This window comes from Acomys russatus, chromosome 11 (genome assembly GCF_903995435.1).
Source record: "Acomys russatus chromosome 11, mAcoRus1.1, whole genome shotgun sequence".
In the NCBI taxonomy this organism is placed as follows: domain Eukaryota; kingdom Metazoa; phylum Chordata; class Mammalia; order Rodentia; family Muridae; genus Acomys; species Acomys russatus.
The window spans coordinates 21969043-21989069 of record NC_067147.1 but is presented as its reverse complement, the minus strand read 5'-3'; positions in this window follow the sequence as shown (position 1 = coordinate 21989069).

The window sequence follows — 20027 nt, the reverse complement described above, 5'->3', positions numbered from 1 at the left end:
GGTCAAAAATGGCAGACTTGTTAGATGCCTGTTTGTTACATGGTGCTCACCAGAAGGCAAAGGCCAGAGACAAGCCAGCCTGAAACTCTCAAGATGCACCCCTTCAGCCCTATGTCCATCCCTAGGCCCCATGTCCAAAAGGTTCCACAACCTCTCAAAACAGCGCCACCAGCTGGGCACAAAGCGTTCAAACACATGAAACCACCGGGAACATTTTATATTCAAACCATAACACGTAATAATCAGTATAGCATGGCATTATCATGTAAAAATCACACCCAGAACGGGTTTCAAATGTTTAGTCATAAAGAAATTATGAGCAGTAAATATGTTTAACCTAGTTAAACACAATGCTATGTCTACATGGGTTAAAGCATTACATGGGACCAAATTAACGTTTATAACGTTTGATGTATGTCTCTACGTATAAGAAGTGAGAGAGAGAGCAAGAAAATAGAGAAAGAGAAAATGAAGAGTGTTCAATAGACTGACGCTGCCCAAGTTTGCTTGTGGTCGGAAGGATGGTTTAAACTGTGAAATGTTGAAATCATTTTCTCCAGACGTTGTATTAAAACAAGGCAGATTCCCAAGAGCGGAAGATAACGAGGAAGATGGGGATGGAGGTGAAATCTCAGCCACGTTCCAGGCCTCTACATTGTAGCTGAAACATTTTCCTTGTATCAAATGCATGTCTTCCATAATGAGGAACTCTTTTTAATTATCCATGGACATATATTATTCAGCAGACTCCATCTTTGAACCATAATTCATGCGCAAGTCCCTAGAAGTTGGAAATACAGAGGAGAACTTAGACAAAGTTGAAAACTCTGCTTGGGAGGTAGTTGAGGGTGCGTTAAAGGTTGCTGTCTTTAGAGGCGATGTACTTTATTATGAGGGCTGATTCGTGCTTACTGCAATGCTCCGAAAGAACTAAACACCTTAACCTAAGTATGATCTTCTCAGCAGACATCTACCAAACCGCAATTAGTTTAAGAAGTCCTGGCTTCAGATTGAATTTAAAGTGTGGCAAAATTCTCTTTCTGGCGTTTTTATTTGTATTTAATTTTTTTCATACTATGTATTATGTTGGTTTTCTTTTAATTTTTCTTTTCTTTCTTTTTTTTTTGTCTCTCCTATTTTATAAAATGAAATAAGCTATTTAACTTTATTTATTCTCATTTCCCCGTTTAGCTTAAATCTCAAAAAACTACCAAATGTTGCATACTTTCATTTATATCCAAGGATATAAAATAATGAGGGTTTTTGGGGGTACTTTTGAGCACAATACAAGAGAAAATGAAATGGTTTCAGTTTTTTCCCAATATATTTCCCTTTATTTCCCTTTTCAACCATCCTAGGCAGTTACCATAGCTTTCTGGGTTACTTTGAATATTTTTTTAATAAAATCCGGGCCAGTTTACTGCTTCAGCTCCTGTCATCAATTTAGCGTCCTCATCCTCATCTTAAAAAGCACTAGCCAGCCACAGACTGACGGACATGGAGGATGCCCATGACAAGCTGGCTGCTCTTTCATTCTTTCAAAGCTATGAGAAGATTTGTGGTGGTAGCTAACACACAGAGCAAGACAGTACATAGTCATCAAATACCCATGCCTCTGTGTGCAGTCTCAAGGCATCAACTACCCACCAAGGAAAGACAAGATGAGTCCTCTGCAAATGGGCGTGAGCAGAATCCAAGTGTCTAGTCTGGTCTGGTCCGGGCTGATGAGATCAAATGTAGCTTCCATCTTACACACACTCCGTGGCTATCAGGCTATAAACAGGGTGCTTGCCCCCAGCGTGGTGTACTGAGCATGAAGTCCTGGAGACTGGACCCCTGGACTGTCAATCAAACGGAACGGCATAAGAAAGCTGCCAGGCTAACTGCAGCAGCACTAACATGAGCGCATAGAGGCCTCAGCAAAGCCACTAAGAGATCAGTATTGATTTGCCCTTGTGGTTCAGTCTGTTCCATCCTGGTGTGTGCAATAAGCCTAGGAGATGACACAGAGCAGACAAAAGTCAGGCTACACTGGAAACCTCTGGCCAGAGCACAGAAGGAGGCTAGACTGATGAAAGTACAACCAGCTTTCACATAGATGGGTGAGAGGGGCCAGGAAAGGGTCATGGCAAGGGAAAGAACAGGAGAAGATGGATCTGTTTTCTTGTACAGATGGAAGGTTGAGATTAGTTACGGAAATGAAAAGACATGTGTTTGAAGGAATCCTTGCTCAGAGACAAGAGCAAATGAATTAGCCTGAGAGAACAATTAGAGAAATTATGAAAAGTTGCAGAAAGCCTATTCAATTAAGGAACATGGACCGTTTTTGCCTGCTTCCTAACAGAGGTGCAATCAAAGGAATTTCCAAGTGGCTGGGTTTCTATTAATCTTCTTTTACACACTTAAATTTATTCAGCTTTATCCTCCACAGACTACACATAATGCCTATTCTTAATTTATGGTAAGCCTGATATATTCTAAGTCTTACATGCTTTTAATGCAATTCTGGGCAAAGTTATTCATGATTCTTCACGCACACTAGCAATAGGGCAAACTCAGATTGGGAACTGCGCAAGTTTGAGAGCGTTTCCTAACCTGAACTGAATAGAAATGCAACAGCATTATTCACGGGTCTTACAGGAAGGCAACTTGTTTGTGATGAGCATCAAATAAAAGGGAAAAAAAACATAGAGAATTTGAAAAATAGTCAGAAAGATATAGCTTACACAAAAAGTGTGTTCTCTGCTTTGCGTTAAAGAAATGGAAGGACAGAATATACAGAAATGTACCAGCTCCAAAATTTTGGGAAATTGTAAGATCTCATCTTTCCTGTCTCTTTCCCCTCTCACCAAAATTTTGAACTGCAATTACAATGTTAAAAGATGTGTAAACATGCAAGTTTACTGTTCTTGACATTTTAATCAATATTTAGACTTATATGTACCAATTTACTTTACATATAACTGTATTAGTCTTTGCAAAGAGGTGGTGCTCGGGTGTCAGTTGACATATCAACAAGCTAGACTTTAGCATTTTCCAGTGTCACTTTAAGAACACTGAACAAGAATCAGTTGGTTCTCCTTCCATTTGATAACTAAGTCACTCCATTCTTCCTTTAAATGTGTTTATATCTGTCCACTTCTATTCATGTGTCACACTCTGTTCAAGATTCTCTTTGCCTAACTCTTAGATCTGGTAGCACTCCAGACTTGCTATCACAGGCTATGGTAAACCCTCTTTCAGGTATTATCTTCATTACATTAACCCCAAGTTTAAGTCCTTAAAAATCATCAGTGTCTCCGCATCATATACAGCATAGGTTGCATACATACACTCATGAAAGACTGCAAGACCATTTTAAAAAAACCACTAAAACTCCATGCAGTCTTTCAAATTTTGTACTTTTTCATGGTAACAATGTCCAGTTTTCCAAATCCTCCTTGAAGCTCTAAAAAGAATTGCAAGCATGTATCTATCAGGTACAATCAAAACTCAATGACCAGCATTTAATAGTTGAAGTGGTGGTGTACACCTTTAATCTTGATACTTAGAAGGCAGAGGCAGATGGATCTCTGGATTTAAGGCTATCATAGTCTACACAGTGAGTTTCTAGGCCTACCAGAGTTACATGGCGATACTCTGTCTTTTAAAAAAAGAAAAAGGTGAGGTGAAGTCAAAGTGTTGGAGTTGGAGAAGCTGGAGAGACAACTCAGTGAATAAAATAAAATGCTTGAGGCAAGCAGGAGGGCCTGGGTTTAGATATCTAGAACCTAAGCAAGTGTGGAAGTGGTGGTGTGCACATGTAACCCCTGCACTGGCAGGGAACAGGCGGGTCCTGGGTGCTCACAGACTGGCCAGCCTTTCTGCATTAGTGAGGTCCAGGTTCAATGAGAAACCATGTCTCAGTAACTCAGGCGGAGTATAATAGAAGAAGATACCTGATATTGACCTCTAGTTTCCATACGTTTGTACATACATGTACACATACACACACACAGAGAGAGAGAGAGAGAGAGAGAGAGAGAGAGAGAGAGAGAGAGAGAGAGAGAGAGAGAGAAACCAAGGTAACATTTCATTTATGGCCTCTAAGCAAGGACTTCAGGTAGCTCTCCCAATTCTATTTCTTCATTCCTTCTTTCCACAAACACTTACTGAGTACTTCTGTCTTCCACACACTCTCAGAAGCACCAAGAACACATAAACAAAGGAACAGTCTCCTCACTAAGAAATTTCTAACCCAGTGGTTCTCAACCTTCCTGATGCTGTGACCTCTTAATACAACCCCTCATGTTGTGATGACTTCCAACCATAAAATCATTTTTGCTCCTACTTCACAACTGTAACTCTGCTCCTGTTACAAATTGCAATGCAAATATTTGACATGTGACCCCGTGGCTGTTGCTCCTTGCTTAGGTTGAGAACCACTGCTCTAAGCTCCCACTGAAGCACCACTTCCGGCCGATGGGAAGTGAGGTCTGTGACCAGGCTTGATACTTCAGAAACGGAAGAAAAGATTGGGATAGAGTATGAGAAATGGACATTGGACATCAAAAACAAAAGAGATAAGTGACCACTATCAAAGAGGGCTTCTAACTCATCATATCCAAAGGGGGGTGATGGACAGAGAAGTGAAAACCAAACCATAGACTTCAAAGTTTAACCAAGGTAGATAGAGCAAATAGAGTTAAGAAAATGGCAAGAGATGGAGCCCAGAGAGTCTGTGGAATGCTCATAAAGAGCAAGATTCTTTTCTGCATAGCCTCCAGCTACACTACTGGGACACAGCTGCCAGGACCTCAAGCTGCAATAAAAGCACCAGGGACACTGCCTTAGTTAGGTTCTTAATGCTGTGCTAAGCACCGTGACCAAGAGTGACTTGTGGAGAAAAGAATTCACTTCATCTTACAACTACACGGCACAATGCACCACTGAGAAGCATCAGGGCAGGAACATGGAGGCAGGAACTGAAGTAGAGACAGTGGAAGGATGTTGCTTAGTGGCTTGTTCTTCCTGGCTTGCTCCCTTTGGTTTGTTAGAGCCAGTCCTGACTGAGACCTCTGAGCCACACAGCCATCTCTAACTGAGAGAGCTCTGTGCCACACAGCCAGCTCTGACTGAGAGAGCTCTGTGCCACACAGCCAGCTCTGACTGAGAGAGCTCTGCACCACACAGCCAGCTCTGAGAACTCTGTACCACACAGCCACCTCTGACTGAGACCACTCAGCTCATCTGGGAACTCTACTTGCAGGGGAAGAAACACCCATAAAGTCAGAAAATAGTCAAGTGTTTCCTTTTAATAACTTATAATACTTAACAGCCTTGGAGTCTCTAATAAGGAAAACAATGAAAGAAGGCATGGCAACGCTGAGAGAATCTTATTACCTAACACTCACATGAGCACTGGAGCCGAACATTGGGCTTGCTGAGTAGTCAGTGGTGTGTCGGCAAATGCTTACCGGCCATCACTCAAGGAGAGAGAAAATGTACAGAGGTTATTTTTAGGACCAGTTCCTGTGGTGTAACTCCTTCATGTTCTGATTGAAGCTATAGCCATGTAAAGTAATAAAGATGTTTACAATCAACTATGGAGTCAGTAGGAACTGATCCAAGAGCGCCACTGTGAGTAGACTCCAATAATCAATAACAGTGTTCAACAACCAACCAGCCATCGTCACCTACAAGGATTCACTCTCCTTTGGCTTCAGGCAGATTTCTGGCAGACAAAGTGAAATCACTGATCTACCTGGGTGACAAGCACTGAAGTCAATGACACTAAACCCTGTCTTCTAGCAGTGTAGCACCACTTGACTTCTTAGCCACTGCTGCTTGGACCTGTCTTTGGTCTATGATGCTCTTGCTCATCACACTTCTGGAAACAAGTGTGACGAAAGCACTGGCCAAAAAAGCAATGGGAAACTTAACATTCACAGCATCTAAGGCATCCAGTGTTCTGAAACAGTATTGCTATCAAATGGAAGTCCAGACACAAGCCGCACGGAAATCAATGCCAGATGTGACAACCGACAGATCCACAATGCTGAAAGACTGTGTTCACGTGCGGCCCGGTGGAAAGGCAATGGCTGGCTCATCACTGGGCTCAGAACTAAGAATAATGTAGCCTTAATGTGGTTGAATATGTATAAAAGTCTAGGGGAGGCAGAGGACGGGGCTGGTGTCTCTCTTAGGACCTGAGAGCCATTCGTTGACCGGCCTTTCTAATACTTCTTTGGATGATCTTTTAGGACTAGCATCCTAGGTCTGAAAGGTCTAGTCATGCCTCCCTAAGGCCACAGCCACTTAATTAGCCTCTCTGCGCTGGGAGGCTTTCTCTCCTGCAAGGGGGGGGGGGGGGGGGGGGGGGGGGGGGGGGGCGGGCGCTCTCCTTGGCATTTTTTAAAATTTTGTTACGACCTTTCTCAACCATCCGCACTAGCAGCTCTCTGCTGCCTCCTTCTGTTATCAGCCTGTAACTACCACAGCAGCCCAGACTTTTGGGCAGGAATCCTGGGTTACCCGGAAAGTCTTGCTCAAAGCCCTTGACTTGGTTCTTTCTCTTCTAGCCTGAGAGTTTCTTTGAAATGTGGGCATCTCTTCCTGCTAAGAACTCTCACTTGGCTCCAGATATAATGTGCTCTCTTGGATTTCTTCATAACTTCTTACTCAACAGTTGGGAATTTTTCTAAATCCCCTTTTCTTTATCTCATGAATAATGAACATATTCAAAGACACAACTCAAGAAATCTGCATTCTTTCTGTTTAGATTCCTTCTTACTAAAAACCATACCCCTAAGTTTTGTCAAGTCTCAATGGAAGCTGTAGATTGCTGTTATAAGACATTTCACTTTCTCTGCAGTCCTAGTTTGTTCTGCTTTTCTTTCCAAGATCCTTGTATATTCCTCTCTGGTCTGGCATTAAAAGCCTGGCTTGCTTATATGACCATGGTATCTTACTGACTGGATTGTGAGACCCACACCTGCATGGGGTAAAACACGTAAGCTGTCCTAAGAATGGCAAACTATTATTTTTTCCATGTAGATATCCAGAAATATTTTGATGGAAATTCATCAAAACTGGAAAATGATATTTAATACATCTAAAGGACATCCAATATGCACACAAACAAATAATAGTGAAAGTAGACATAATGGCTGGTTATAGACATTAGTAAGGGGTTTTGTATGGTAGCCTTCACCCTAAATCATATGACCGTGAGTTGAAATTTGCTAAGAAAACCAAAGTGATCTTTTCCTTTAGAATGCCATTGTCCCACAAATAAAGAGGACAAACTTGTTAACTTTCTTTGGTAAGTATGGTGGAATTAGACCCTATTTTCATCCTCCATCATTACCACCATAAAGCCCTAAAAAGAATAAACAATCTAATGGCTTATAAACACACATATCAGCATTGGTCTATTTTCTACGGTGAAGAAGAGATTCACAGCTGGCCACCACCATGTCCCAACCAGATGATCTTTTCGGAATTAATTTTTCAGCTTATCCTTTCTAAATTCATCCATAATAATTGCATTTTTAATTTAAATATGAATTCAGCAACTGAGTATCTGGAAATTGGTTTATGAAAATCTTCACCTGAGTTATTACTGAAGAGGCTGCCTATGTCCCAAACATTTTTCTAAGTGTAAATGAACTTTTACTGGGAAGTGAGCTGAGTCCACAATAAGAAAGAAAAAAATCCCTTCATCTCTCTCTCTTTTAAGCAATTGTATCTTATTTTGCCCTTTCAATTGACCTTGCACGTTTTTAACCATTTTTAGAAGTGATATTTCACTCTTGTTTTAAAGTTCATCCCTCAATATTAAATAGTGTTCATCACTTTTTCATATGTCTCTTAGCCTTTGGTTGGCTTTAATGTTAGAGTAAAAAGAGACTTGCATAATTTTCTTAATATCATTTCAGTCTATTGATATGCCAGCATAAAGTACATGGCAGGGTGTAGCGAGGGCCTGAAGCCAGGGCCTAATGACCAGGGAGTTTCCCATCATGCTTTCCTTACAGAGCACAGAGAAGAGCCTAGAGACAGGAAGCTGGATGGCCCAGGATCTGGTGAGTCTGAGGAACACAAACCCTGACACCACACAGTGATTCGTTCCTCCCACTAGTATTTGTGTCGGTGCTACCTGAAGAAGAAAACAGGACAAGCTGTAAAGTTTGTATTTTCCACTTTCAAAAAATCAGAGTTTTTTCTTTAACTGAATTAAACTAGCTGATTGCATCAAATTTTATTTTGCCAATTTTGTCAAAGTAGATTATTCTGAAGTAGGTGTAGCTTACTGTGAAATATAACATTCTTTCTTTCTTACTTTAACACAAATTTTAAATTGCATCATTAGAACATTGCCAGTAGATAAAGACATTAATAACTTTGGGGTTTCCATATCCAAAGGAAGGAGACAGGCTATTCTTGAATTTGAATGTGACAGACAGAATTTCATTAATCACATAAAGAAAAACATGGTACAGAGACCCATCACTATTCAAAACTGTCTTCAATTCATTAAAGCTTAATTTTTAAAAGTGACTGTAACCATCATTTTAGATGTGTATGTAGCAACTTACAATTGAATACTAGTCTGATTACTGAAAAAATTACCAGATGCTTGAGTTGTCACATGTCTATATTAGAAACATGATTTTTTTAAAATCTGTCTTGATTATAAGTGGTTTGAAAATAGTAATAAACCAATGTGTCTTGCATTTCCCCATTTTGTATTTCAGGCAGCCAACATTAAAAAAAAACTAATGACTGAGAAATTCACACAATGCTTTGAATTAAAGAATAAATATAAAGTTTAATCATTAATTTTTTTATGGCTCTTAACATTCCTTGGACATCTAGCAGCATTTGTCTATCAACTCTCCTTAAGGAACAAGGAAGTCTGCACCGTTGCCACTAGATGGCTCACCCACCTAAAGGTGCGTGAAATGTTGAAGCCCAGGAGGCCTCAACCTCACACAAAGAACTACAAGCAGCTAAAGAAGAACTCGGAAAGTGGGAGAAATAGTTCTCCCCGGGGAAGAGCACACTGACTGGTTATCCAATGCCAAATACCCAGCCCTGAAAAACTTATGTACAAGTAACACCATACAGATTGAGTAAGCTGGATCTATGTATGTAGCAATATGTATGTATGTAACAACAGTGAATAAAGAGACCATGAATTTAAAGAGAGCAAGGAGGAGTACAGAGCAGGCTTGGAAGGGAGGACATGGAAGGGGAAATGATGCATTTTATTATAATTAAAACATTTAAAAAATTAAAAAGTAATAGTAAGCAAGATACAAAATCCTGTAGTTATGGTAGACTTCAAAAAAAAAATATAATACCTTGAGTCAAAGAAAATAAGAATTAATTAGGAATTTTTCCTTATACCGGATTTAGCTTTACCATGTGAAAATTTAGGATAGTAGAATTTTATAATTTAACATATATGAGAACAAGGAAGAATATTAATAGCAATAAAATGTTTTCTCTTACACTTATCTCTTTTTACTAATAAATATTACAACGGAATAGTAATAGGAAGGATTATAGAAACTAAAATCTATGGTACCCTTTTTTAATTTTTATATATGTATGCATAAATTACATATGCATGCAACTATTAGGAGAATACACCTACAGGTTAGTTAGATTTAAATTGAAAACACATGAACGAGGTGCTTGGGAAGCGCTCTGCCTGGCCAACCGGAGTGGAGAAGGAGCCGACCATCAGTGAGATCAAAGACATTTTCAGGCAGTTTCTAAGGGGGGATGACTCTGGTAACATTCTCATCAAGCAGCAGGTCGCAGAGAGGGTTCGGCATGTCCCTGATGCCCACCAGCACTCCATTCCAGCTGTCCTGTAGGAGTCCATCCACGGAGCACTCCAGTATCTCAGCAAAAGACTACATCCTTCGCAGTACCAACCGCATGTTCTCAGCTCTCAGCGCTTTTTCCACTACCAGGCCTCTCCCAGTTAGCCTTCTCTAAGTTTCAAGCCTTGGTTTCCAGCCCCTCCCCTTCTTCTATGGGAGACCTCTACACCACTGAGCTCTGCTGTCTTAGGTGGTTGGAGACAGAAAGCTCAGCCATCTTCCCTCTCCATTCAGTGCCTCTTCTTGGGGCCGTTAAGCAGTGCCACTGTCGGTTTTAAAGAATATTCTTCTCTCCGTAAAAAAAAAAAAAAAAAAAAATGAAAGAAAAAAAACATGTGGATAACTATTAAACAATTAAAACGGACTTAGATTTGGCTAATTAATTATAAATCACCATGCTAATTTTTACTGCAAACATATAATGGATTTATTGAAAGAGAGACCTCACATATCATTCAACCAATGAAACTGCACAATTCACAGTTTTCTAATATAGAGCAGGTTGTAAACTGTGACCACATTTTTATTTTAGAGTATTTCTATTCCTCTTAAAAGAAGTCTGTATTCTTTTGCTTTCAATACCAACCCCCGTCCCCACACCGCCTCCCCCCCTCCACGCCCCTACCATCCCCACCCCCAGCCACACACACACGTTGAAACAACAATTTACCCACTTTGTATATCTATGTAGTTTTTTTCCTATTATGGAGATCTCACGTCAATGAACTCGTATAGGGCATGATCTTTTGTGACTGGCTCCACTCATTTAGCATATTTTCAAAAGTGACAACCTCACTCCTTTTAATAGCTAAAAAACATTCCATTATACTTTTTTTTTTTTTAACTACTCAACAGTTAATGGGCATTTAGGTTGTTTCTACCTTTTCACTATTGTGAATAATGTTGTCGTGAACATTGGTGTTCAGTTGTCTATTGAGGTCTCTGTTTCCAGTTTTGGAATATATGCCTGCAAGTAGAAGCCATGGATTCTTGGGAATTCTACGCTTAACTTTTTAAAAATCTTTTTTATTGATAATATTCGTATTACATCTCAATTGTTATCCCATCCCTTGTATCTTCCCATTCGTCCCTCCCTCCTGCTTTCACCCTATTCCCCTCCCCTATGACTATGTCTGAGGGGGACCTCCTCCCCCTGTATATGATCCTAGGGTATCAAGTCTGCTATCCTTCCTCTGAGTGCCACCAGGCCTTCCCATCAAGGGGCCATGATCAAGTATGGGACACCAGAGTTCGTGTGAAAGTCAGTCCCCACTTTCCACTTAACTGTGGAGAATATCCTGTTCATTGGCCGGATATGGGTGGGGATTTGATGCTTACTGCACATATTGTCCTTGCTTGGTGCCATAGCTTGAGCAGAACCCCTGGGCCCAGATCCGCCCACCATAATGTTCCTCTTATAGTTTTCTAGGACCCTCTGGGTCCTTCTATTTCCCCAATCTCCCATAGTTCTCTCACCTAGAGTCCCAATAGGATGTCCTCCCCTCTGTCCCAGTTTCCTGGTAGGTGAAGGCTTTCATGGGACATGCCCCTTGGCCTAGTGTCCAGATATAAGTGAGTATATACCATTTGACTCTTTCTGCTTCTAGGTTAACTCACTCATTATGATCATTTCTAGTTCAATCCATTTGTCCACAAATTTTGGAAATTCTTTGTTTTTAATAGCTGAGTAGTATTCCATAGTGTAAATGCACCATAGTTTCTTTATCCATTCTTCTACTGAGGGACACTTAGGCTGTTTCCATGTTCTGGCTATTATGAATAAGGCTGCTATGAACATGGTTGAGCATATGTCCTTGTGTGCTGGAGCATCTTCTGGCTATATTCCAAAGAGTGGAATATCTGGGTCTTGAGGAAGCCCTATTCCAAGTTTTCTGAGATATCTATGCTTAACTTTTAAGGGACTACCAAACTGGTGTTCATGGGCACTCCACAATCCCGCGATGCCACCAGTGGTGCACAAAAGTTTTATGCTTGCCAAAGCAATTTTCTGGGGCAGAGTGTGGTTTGTTTGTTTCTGGTGTTGGGGGAGGGGCAGTTGGTTGGCTGGTTGTTCATTTGTTTGTTTTGAGAAAGGATCTCCCTGTGTAGTTTTAGCTGGCCTAGAACTCACTATTTAGATCAAGATGGCCTCAAACTCACAGGTCAACCTGCATCTACCTCCTGAGAAGTAGGATTAAAGTTGTATTCCACCACATTCAGTGTGTATTTGTCCTCTCATAACCAACCTACACAGTGTGAAATACAGCCACACACTGCAGGACAGCATTTAGGCTAACAATGAACACCACATGCATTGGTGGCCCCATAAAATTACAGTGAAGCTAAAAGCCCTCTATCATCAAGTGGTGCCTTAGCCATTGTACTAGCTCAGGGCAGTGCATTATGCACATGCTTGCAGTATCACTCACGTGATTGGACCTACCGTGCCGCCCATCTGTAAAACTGTAGCATATACAATCACACACAGTACATGAAACCTGATAATGATAACTAACAGTTTTGTTACAGGTTTGTGGGGTTCGTGTGCTCTGCTTCCTTTATTAGTGAGGAGTGTATTCCTCCTATTTAAGTTACTGGAAGACAAACAATATACTGCCTAATAATAGCAGCAGCCTGGTACCAGTCTGGCTGAGTCTCTCGGTGGCATCAAGAGGCCATATGGGGTGGCTGGACCTTAATATCTGTGCTTATATAAACACACTGTGATGTTTGCACACCAAAATTAACTAATAACAAGTTTCTTCTAATAGACCACATAGACACTACATGATCACCGGTGCTTGACTGTATGACTCTAAGTCTTTAATCTGCATATCCTTAACACCTAATGATGCTGATCATCTTTCCATGTGGACTATTCATCTATTTTCTCTGGTGAAACATCTATTTGAAGCCTTTGCTCACTTATTAATGCTTTGTCTTTTTATTATGGAGTCTCTTTACATTTTTATATGCTCTGACCAGTACATGATTTACAAATGTCTTTCTTGTTCCGTGGCATATCTTTCCATTTCTTTTTGTGTGTTTTGAGTTTTTTCTTTGTTTCTTTGACTTTCAAGACAGGGTTTCTCTGTGTAGCCCCAATTGTCCTGGAACTTGCTCTCAGACAAAGCTGGCCTGAATCTCAGAGATCACCCTGCCTTTGCCTCCCAGGTGCTGGGATTAAAGGCATGCACCACCATGCCTGGCTATCTGTTTGTTTCTTAACGCTATACTTTGTAGCTACACACCAAAAAAGTAGTTTGTTTCTGTGGTTGGAAAAGGTGACTTGATGGGTAATGAAGAACATCTGCTGTATAATCTTAAGGACCACATTCAGATTCCAGCATCCATATAACAAGCTGGGTTGTCCTGCAAATGCCTGTGACTCCAACTCTGAAGGATCTGTCACCCTTTTCTGGTTTCTACAAGTGATCAGGTGCATACACCTGGGCACACATATGAACATATATTAATGCAAGTATACACTCAAAAATGCAGATATATATTAGCCTGTTGTGGTGGTGCATGCTCTCAAGCCTAGCATTCAGGGCGCAGAAGCATGTAGATCTCTTGGAGGTCAAGGCCAGCCAGGTCCACATAGCAAGTTCAAAACCATCTAAGGCTACATAGTGAGACCCTATCTGAAAATGTGTGTATGTATATACATATCTGTGTGTGTGAATTAGTTAATTAAATTAAATATTTTTAAAATATAGTTTTATTTGCCATTCTTCATTCTGTCACTTTTACATTTAACCCAAAGTCTTCTGTTTATTCTCTATTTTCCTGTCAGTCCTTTGTAACTTTAAGAAAGGAAAGAAGGAGCCTGGATAAATAGCTTGGTAGTTAGGAAGGTAAGCATACTGTTTTTTCAGATGGCCAAGAATACACATAGACAAAAAATAATAATAATTACATCTTCTTAAAAATAAAGAACCAATAAATGGAAAAAAGGTTAAAATATTACTGCTTATGTTTTTTTTTAATCTAGATAATATCCTTTGATGATTGAAACTCTAATGATGTTCACCAAACTAAGAATGGGAATCATATGAAAAGACAATCTCCCTGGCCAAGTTTATTTGACTCGTCACTAACTTCCCAGCTGAGCCTAGAATATGTTCTACAACAGGAAGTAAATGAGGCTCTAAGTGTGTAAACACAATGTGTTTTACTGTGGGTCCAAAATACAAAGCAGGTGTGAAGGGAACACATTGCATTATGCTGTGGGTCCAAAATACAGAGCAGGTGTAAAGGGCTACTGCCAGAAATGAACCAGACTGGCTAAGTAAAATGGAATATGGAGCCTTTAACTAAATGAAGCAAAGTTCAACTAATAGACGTTCCGAGTGAGAAAATATCTACAACATAAATAAGGGTACTACAATACAGGTTAAGCTGCATATTCACAGGCTCTACAGCAATATCTGTATGCCTCATACCCATGTCCATATGAATGCACAGAAAGGGTTGTAAAAGGACACATAACTAAAAGCTGCTTGCTTCTAGAAAAGCCATTGGAGGATGGAAGTGATCAGATATATATAAAGATATGTGTATGTTTATTAGCAAGAATATATTCATGAATAATTTACACAATTGCTATGGTTTAAAACTATTCCCTAATTCGTACATCAGAAACTTAATTACCGAAGTCAATGGTGTTTGAGAGCTCAGACCTTTGGGAAGTAATTTCATCATTAGGGCAAAGCCCTCAGGAATAGACTAAGAAATTCGTGAATTAATGAGTTGTCCTGGGAGTGGCTTTATTATAAAATCCAGGTTTTTTCTTTTCTGGCATCCCTGCTCTGTAACATCATGCAATACCCTCTTCCATGTTATGATGCAAGAAAAAGGCCCTCACCCAGTGCCTGACTCTTGGGCTTCCCAGCCCCTAGAACCATGGGCTAGGTAAGCTTCAGTTCCTTACACTGTGGACCCTACTCAGTTATAGAAGCAGAAGCGGACTAAAACATAACTAAATACACTTCTTAATTACTGAGAAGATGCATTAATAAAAACTTGAAAGTATAATGATGTGGGGGAAACAAAGACATGGCGTATACAGTTGGCCAGCTTGTGAAGTGTGGAAAGAGTGCCTTAAGGCTGGCAAATGTATACTAGCAAGACCGGACACAATGCTTCTGCAAGTGTCTAATAGCAGTTCATTAAGATGAAAGCCATAAGAGATAACTAAATGATGGCAAGATTTCACTGGAATTCAATTCTAGACAAAGATAAATAAAATAAAATAAAATAAAATAAAATAAAATAAAATAAAATAAAATAAAGACAATGAACTATCCAAAGCTTTCCCTCCAATTTTGATAAGACCTAAGTAGATATCTCTATCAGAAAGTTGTTGAGAGAGTAAGCTGAAGAAAACACAATGACATAAAATTCTTGCTTGAGGACTTACAATCTGGAGTGCCCCAAAATTAAATAAATTATCTGTGAACAAACATGAAACTACAAGTGGCAGTATGGCCGGTGAAACCACAGCCTAAAATTGAAATGTCAAAACTTTTTCAGGGATAAAGAGAGGGCTCCATAATTAATAGAGAGTGACGCTCTTCTAGAGGACCCAAGTTCAGTTCTCAGCACCTGGATCCCAGGACCCTCATCAGGTGGTGCATGACCACCTGTAATCCTGGCTCCAGAGATCACTTATGGACACACACACACACATACACACACACACACACACACACACACACACACACACAAATGCCCATAGGCATTCATGCATGCATGTGGGCACACATAGGGATATATATAATTAAAAAAAAAACCAAACCTTCCAAATACTTTCCATCTTGTCATTTCTTAATTTCTCCATTCCAACTCTAATCCTAACCTTAACCTTAACCCTAACTCTAACCCTTGAGTTATTCCTCACTAACTGGAATTTCTAACTCCACACTAAAAATTTTCCTAACCATTTTTCTAAATACTAATCACACTTTGAAACATTTTTAAAGGTCAGATAAGGAGAGTGGGGAGAATAATAAGAAAGCCACTTGTTTATGTGCCAAGTCTCTCAAAGCTTTCCAAATTGTGACCTAATCTAAAATGTTCCAAAGGCACAAGATAAGATTATATTTATTTCCATGCAACTTACAGAAATCTAATGGAAGGTACATTAGTGGGAAAAATTGGGGTATGTGCTGAGGGCAACAGAATTTACTCATGATACATGATATATTAGAACTGAAGTTCTCCCTCCTCTCCAGAGGGTCTGAGGTGAGACTGGCATGACAGCCTCTCTTCTTGCTGTGTTCTTGCTGAGGCCACCAGCCCATCGTGGTCTTACTCTTGGGAGGCCATGTGAGCTATAAAGTAGCCAAACACATTGTCATATCAGGAAATACAAGTTGACATATTGGTCATTGGGGCCAATTCAAGGTCCAGCATGAGATGCAAAAGAATTGGATGTTACCATCAAAGTCACAGGAGGCAGCCTGGTTCCCAGTGAAACTGAAGATGGTCTTTAGGACCCCTCCAAAGCCTGCCTCACTTCCTCTTGATGCCATGCATGATGCTTAGCACTTTTCTCCCACATAGTGAGTCAGATCAATCACTGATGGGTGCACAAAAGGCCAAGCCATGGAGTTTTCCCGTTCAGCTCAGCGGTGGCTTGGCCCTGAGCCTTAGCAACACCAGTGGGTACGTGGATAATTTTTTGTTGTAACATATTAGCCACTGTGCTACATTTCCCAACAGAGGCCATCCACAGTCTTCTCGGTGAGAGTGATATCATGTATTGTGGTCATGAATCCCTCCAAGGTGCCTAATTTTTCACCATGAGTGACCTTGGCCAGCAGAGAACTGGAAGAAGTTTTTGTATTTCTTCCACACTTCAAAAACATTGAGACATTGGCAGAAGGATCAAAGATGGCACTTGTAGTTTCAAGTGATCCCTAGCTTTCCCCCGAGATGAGGAAGACACCAGTGGAGCCCATAGGGTATTCAGCACCAGCATCCTTCTATATCAATACTGATGTATATCAGTATCAATATTGATGGGATCTTTCCCCTGGAAGATGGAGTTGAGCTTTCCTTTGATGATGAAATGCCCATCCTCATCCATGAGTTGCATCACACTGATCTCCATGTAGAGCATGTGCCTGAAATCAACAGAAGTGTTGTTGGTGGTGACAAGTCAACCTTGCCAGCGCTGAAAGCACCCTTGGGAACCAGGTGCCCAATACAGTCAAAGATGGCCTTTGTCATCATGTCTCAGACACAGCCAGCACAAAATGAGACAATGTGATTATCTGTCAAATAGGTCATATGGAGAACCAGAAGGAAAATTTGAGACACTGTTGTAGTGCTAAAATAGAAGATCATTCATTCTGAAAAACATGTAAATTGTTAGAAAAATCTTCATATTATCTATGAAAAAAACATAAAGGGAATTTTCCCATGGAATTCTCATTTTTTTCTGTCTCTAAATGGAAAACACAAATAAATAATTAAGGATGTCAATCTAAAGAGCAAGCACTTTATTTTCAATGTACTTTTGTGTACATTCCTGAGTGACTGCTAATAGAGTGGGTGGACTGCTGATTGATTTTTCCATTAATATCTATAGATGTGCACACATCCATCCATTCTTGTAGACTGTGCCTCATGGGTCCAATAATATCCATTTGCACAATGGCTAGAGACAGTTAGAAGTGGTGCCGCAAGGCCCCTAGGCAAGTGGAGCCAATTGAACTATATGTGAACTGAACACATGCCCTTGACCTGCACTAAGCTACTACAACAACAGAGCTCAAGATAGTTGCTCAAATAAAAAATAATGTTGAAGAATAACAGTGAATTGAGAATTAAATGTATATTATTGGAAGCTTAGAAAATAATAGAACAGACAGTAAATGCCTATTATTGAATTATGTCCAAAGTAACTGTACTGTTGGCTTAAATTTCTAATAGTCAATGTTGAAATACTTTTGAACGTTCTGTTAGATACAAAATTTTCCCTAAGGATAATTTTAAGTCTTTTGGAAGCTATTATATAGCAAACTCTTTACATAAAATCTTGCAAGTTAAAAATTAATTGCTATGGAAAGTATAACAACCTATTGGTGATAATGGATTAAGTTATGAAAAGGAAACACTCAAATGTGATAAGGAGGTAGTCCCTAGTTCCTGTGCGTGCTGATTCTGGTCTTTCAGTAGACTTCAGGTGAATGGAAGAGCCACACTAACCATGAGGGAGGGACTTTGATGGCTACTTTATTAACTATACCACAATGCCCAGTATTCAATCAGACACCAATCTGTAGGTCTCTTAGAGAGTATTTTTAAGTTATGATGACTTGAGACTTAGGCCTTATAGTAGTCTTAGAGTCAAGTATGTTATCTTCCTCAGGGATAGTAGGTCTCAACTTATCAGTTGACAATCTTCCAAGAACAGACTGAACAGGTCCACCAGAGGAAGAGGAAATTTTGTTTCCCAGTCTGTAATCAATCTCAAATTGAGCCTCTTGTCTGCTCCTCAGCTGGCTGGTCTTTCAGTGCTCATTGACAAGCTCATGTGATTGTGATAGCTGACAAGCACAAACATGCAAGAACTAATTTGTGCCCTATTAATTCTTCTTATCTGGAATACTTTGACTAACGTAGACACCACAATGCTTTATACAGTAGATTTCCTCCTAATAAAAAGATAAATATATACTCAGCTATTACTTTTAGTTTTCAATTTTAATTTTACTCTTTATATCCATCACATCCCACTGCAGTTTCCCCAGTACCTCCCACCTCCTGTCTCCCTTGAAAAAAAGGGCAGGCTAAACACACCCATGTTTCTGAAAAGATTAAAGGAAAAGTGGAATAGCTTAGTCAACAGTATAGACGTACGAACCAGGCTTCTATGTTGGTGGCAACAACCTTTGAGGCCAGCTAACTTAGGCTCCTCGCTCAATTAACATTTTACATATAATTAGCTTCCTATGGATATTTTACTGTTAAAAATTTGTCACCACACTGACAATCACAACCTTTAAAAATTTGTTCAATGGTTAAAGTTTTCACTGTGTCTTAATACACTGGGTCAGTTTCATTACAGCGATGCCATGAGTCTAATTGATGAGAATCAATCCTCTTCAACCAGAATCCTCAGAAAATGTCTGTGTCTTGAGGAAAAGATAATAATTCATTAGCTAATGGATTTAGGGGAAAGGCAGAAGAAATGGGTGGTTATCTTAGTGACTCTTCTATTTCTGTGACAAAACATCATGATCAAAGTGACTTTTGTTTGCTTGCTTGCTTGACTGGTTGACTGATTGGCTGATTGATTTTTATACAGGATTTTTGTGTGTAGCCTAGACTGTCCTGGAACTCAATGTATAGACCAGGATGGCTTTGAACTCAGAGATCTGCTCTCCTCTGCCTCAAGAGTACTAAGAATAAAGGCATGTGCCACCACACCTGGTATCGAGGCAGTTTATAAAAGATAGCTTGCAGTTTCAAGGTTTAGAGTCCATGATGGTGAAACAAAGGCATAGTGACAAGATCAGGTGGACGTTCACATCTTGATCTGAAAATAAAAAGCAGAGAGAGGCATAGTGTGGATGACAGGAAACCTCAAAGACCACCCCCAATGACCCACACACTTCCTCCCAAAAAGCCACACCTCCTAATCCCTCCTAAATAGTTCCACCAAGTGAGAGCCAACCATGCACACCTGTGAGCCTCTGGAAGCCATTCTCATCCAAACCACCAGAGAAATACATAGCTAAAGTCAGACAGAAAAGCATGGGGTTCACATGGTCATCTCATGTGAATGGGGTGAAGCCAATTACTTGAGTGATGTTGTGAGAGATGTTAAGAGAGGTCAGCTAGAGTTAACTCAGTCTCTGATTACCACAATGAGATATGTGTATTACATCCAGAAGCTAAGGAGGATGGGGTCTACATGAAAGAAGCAGAGGGGACTACTTGGGTGGAAAGAGCAGTGTAAGAACCATGGGGGGATTATGTCATATATGTATGGGAATGCCATATAGATTAAACCCATTAGCTTATGCAGTAACTTAAAAGAGAAAAAAAAAATAATGCTTTCAAAAGGAGAAAACCAAGTTCCTTGGGGAGGTATTGAGCATTATAAGGAGCTCCACGGTCACCCGCCCTCTCGGT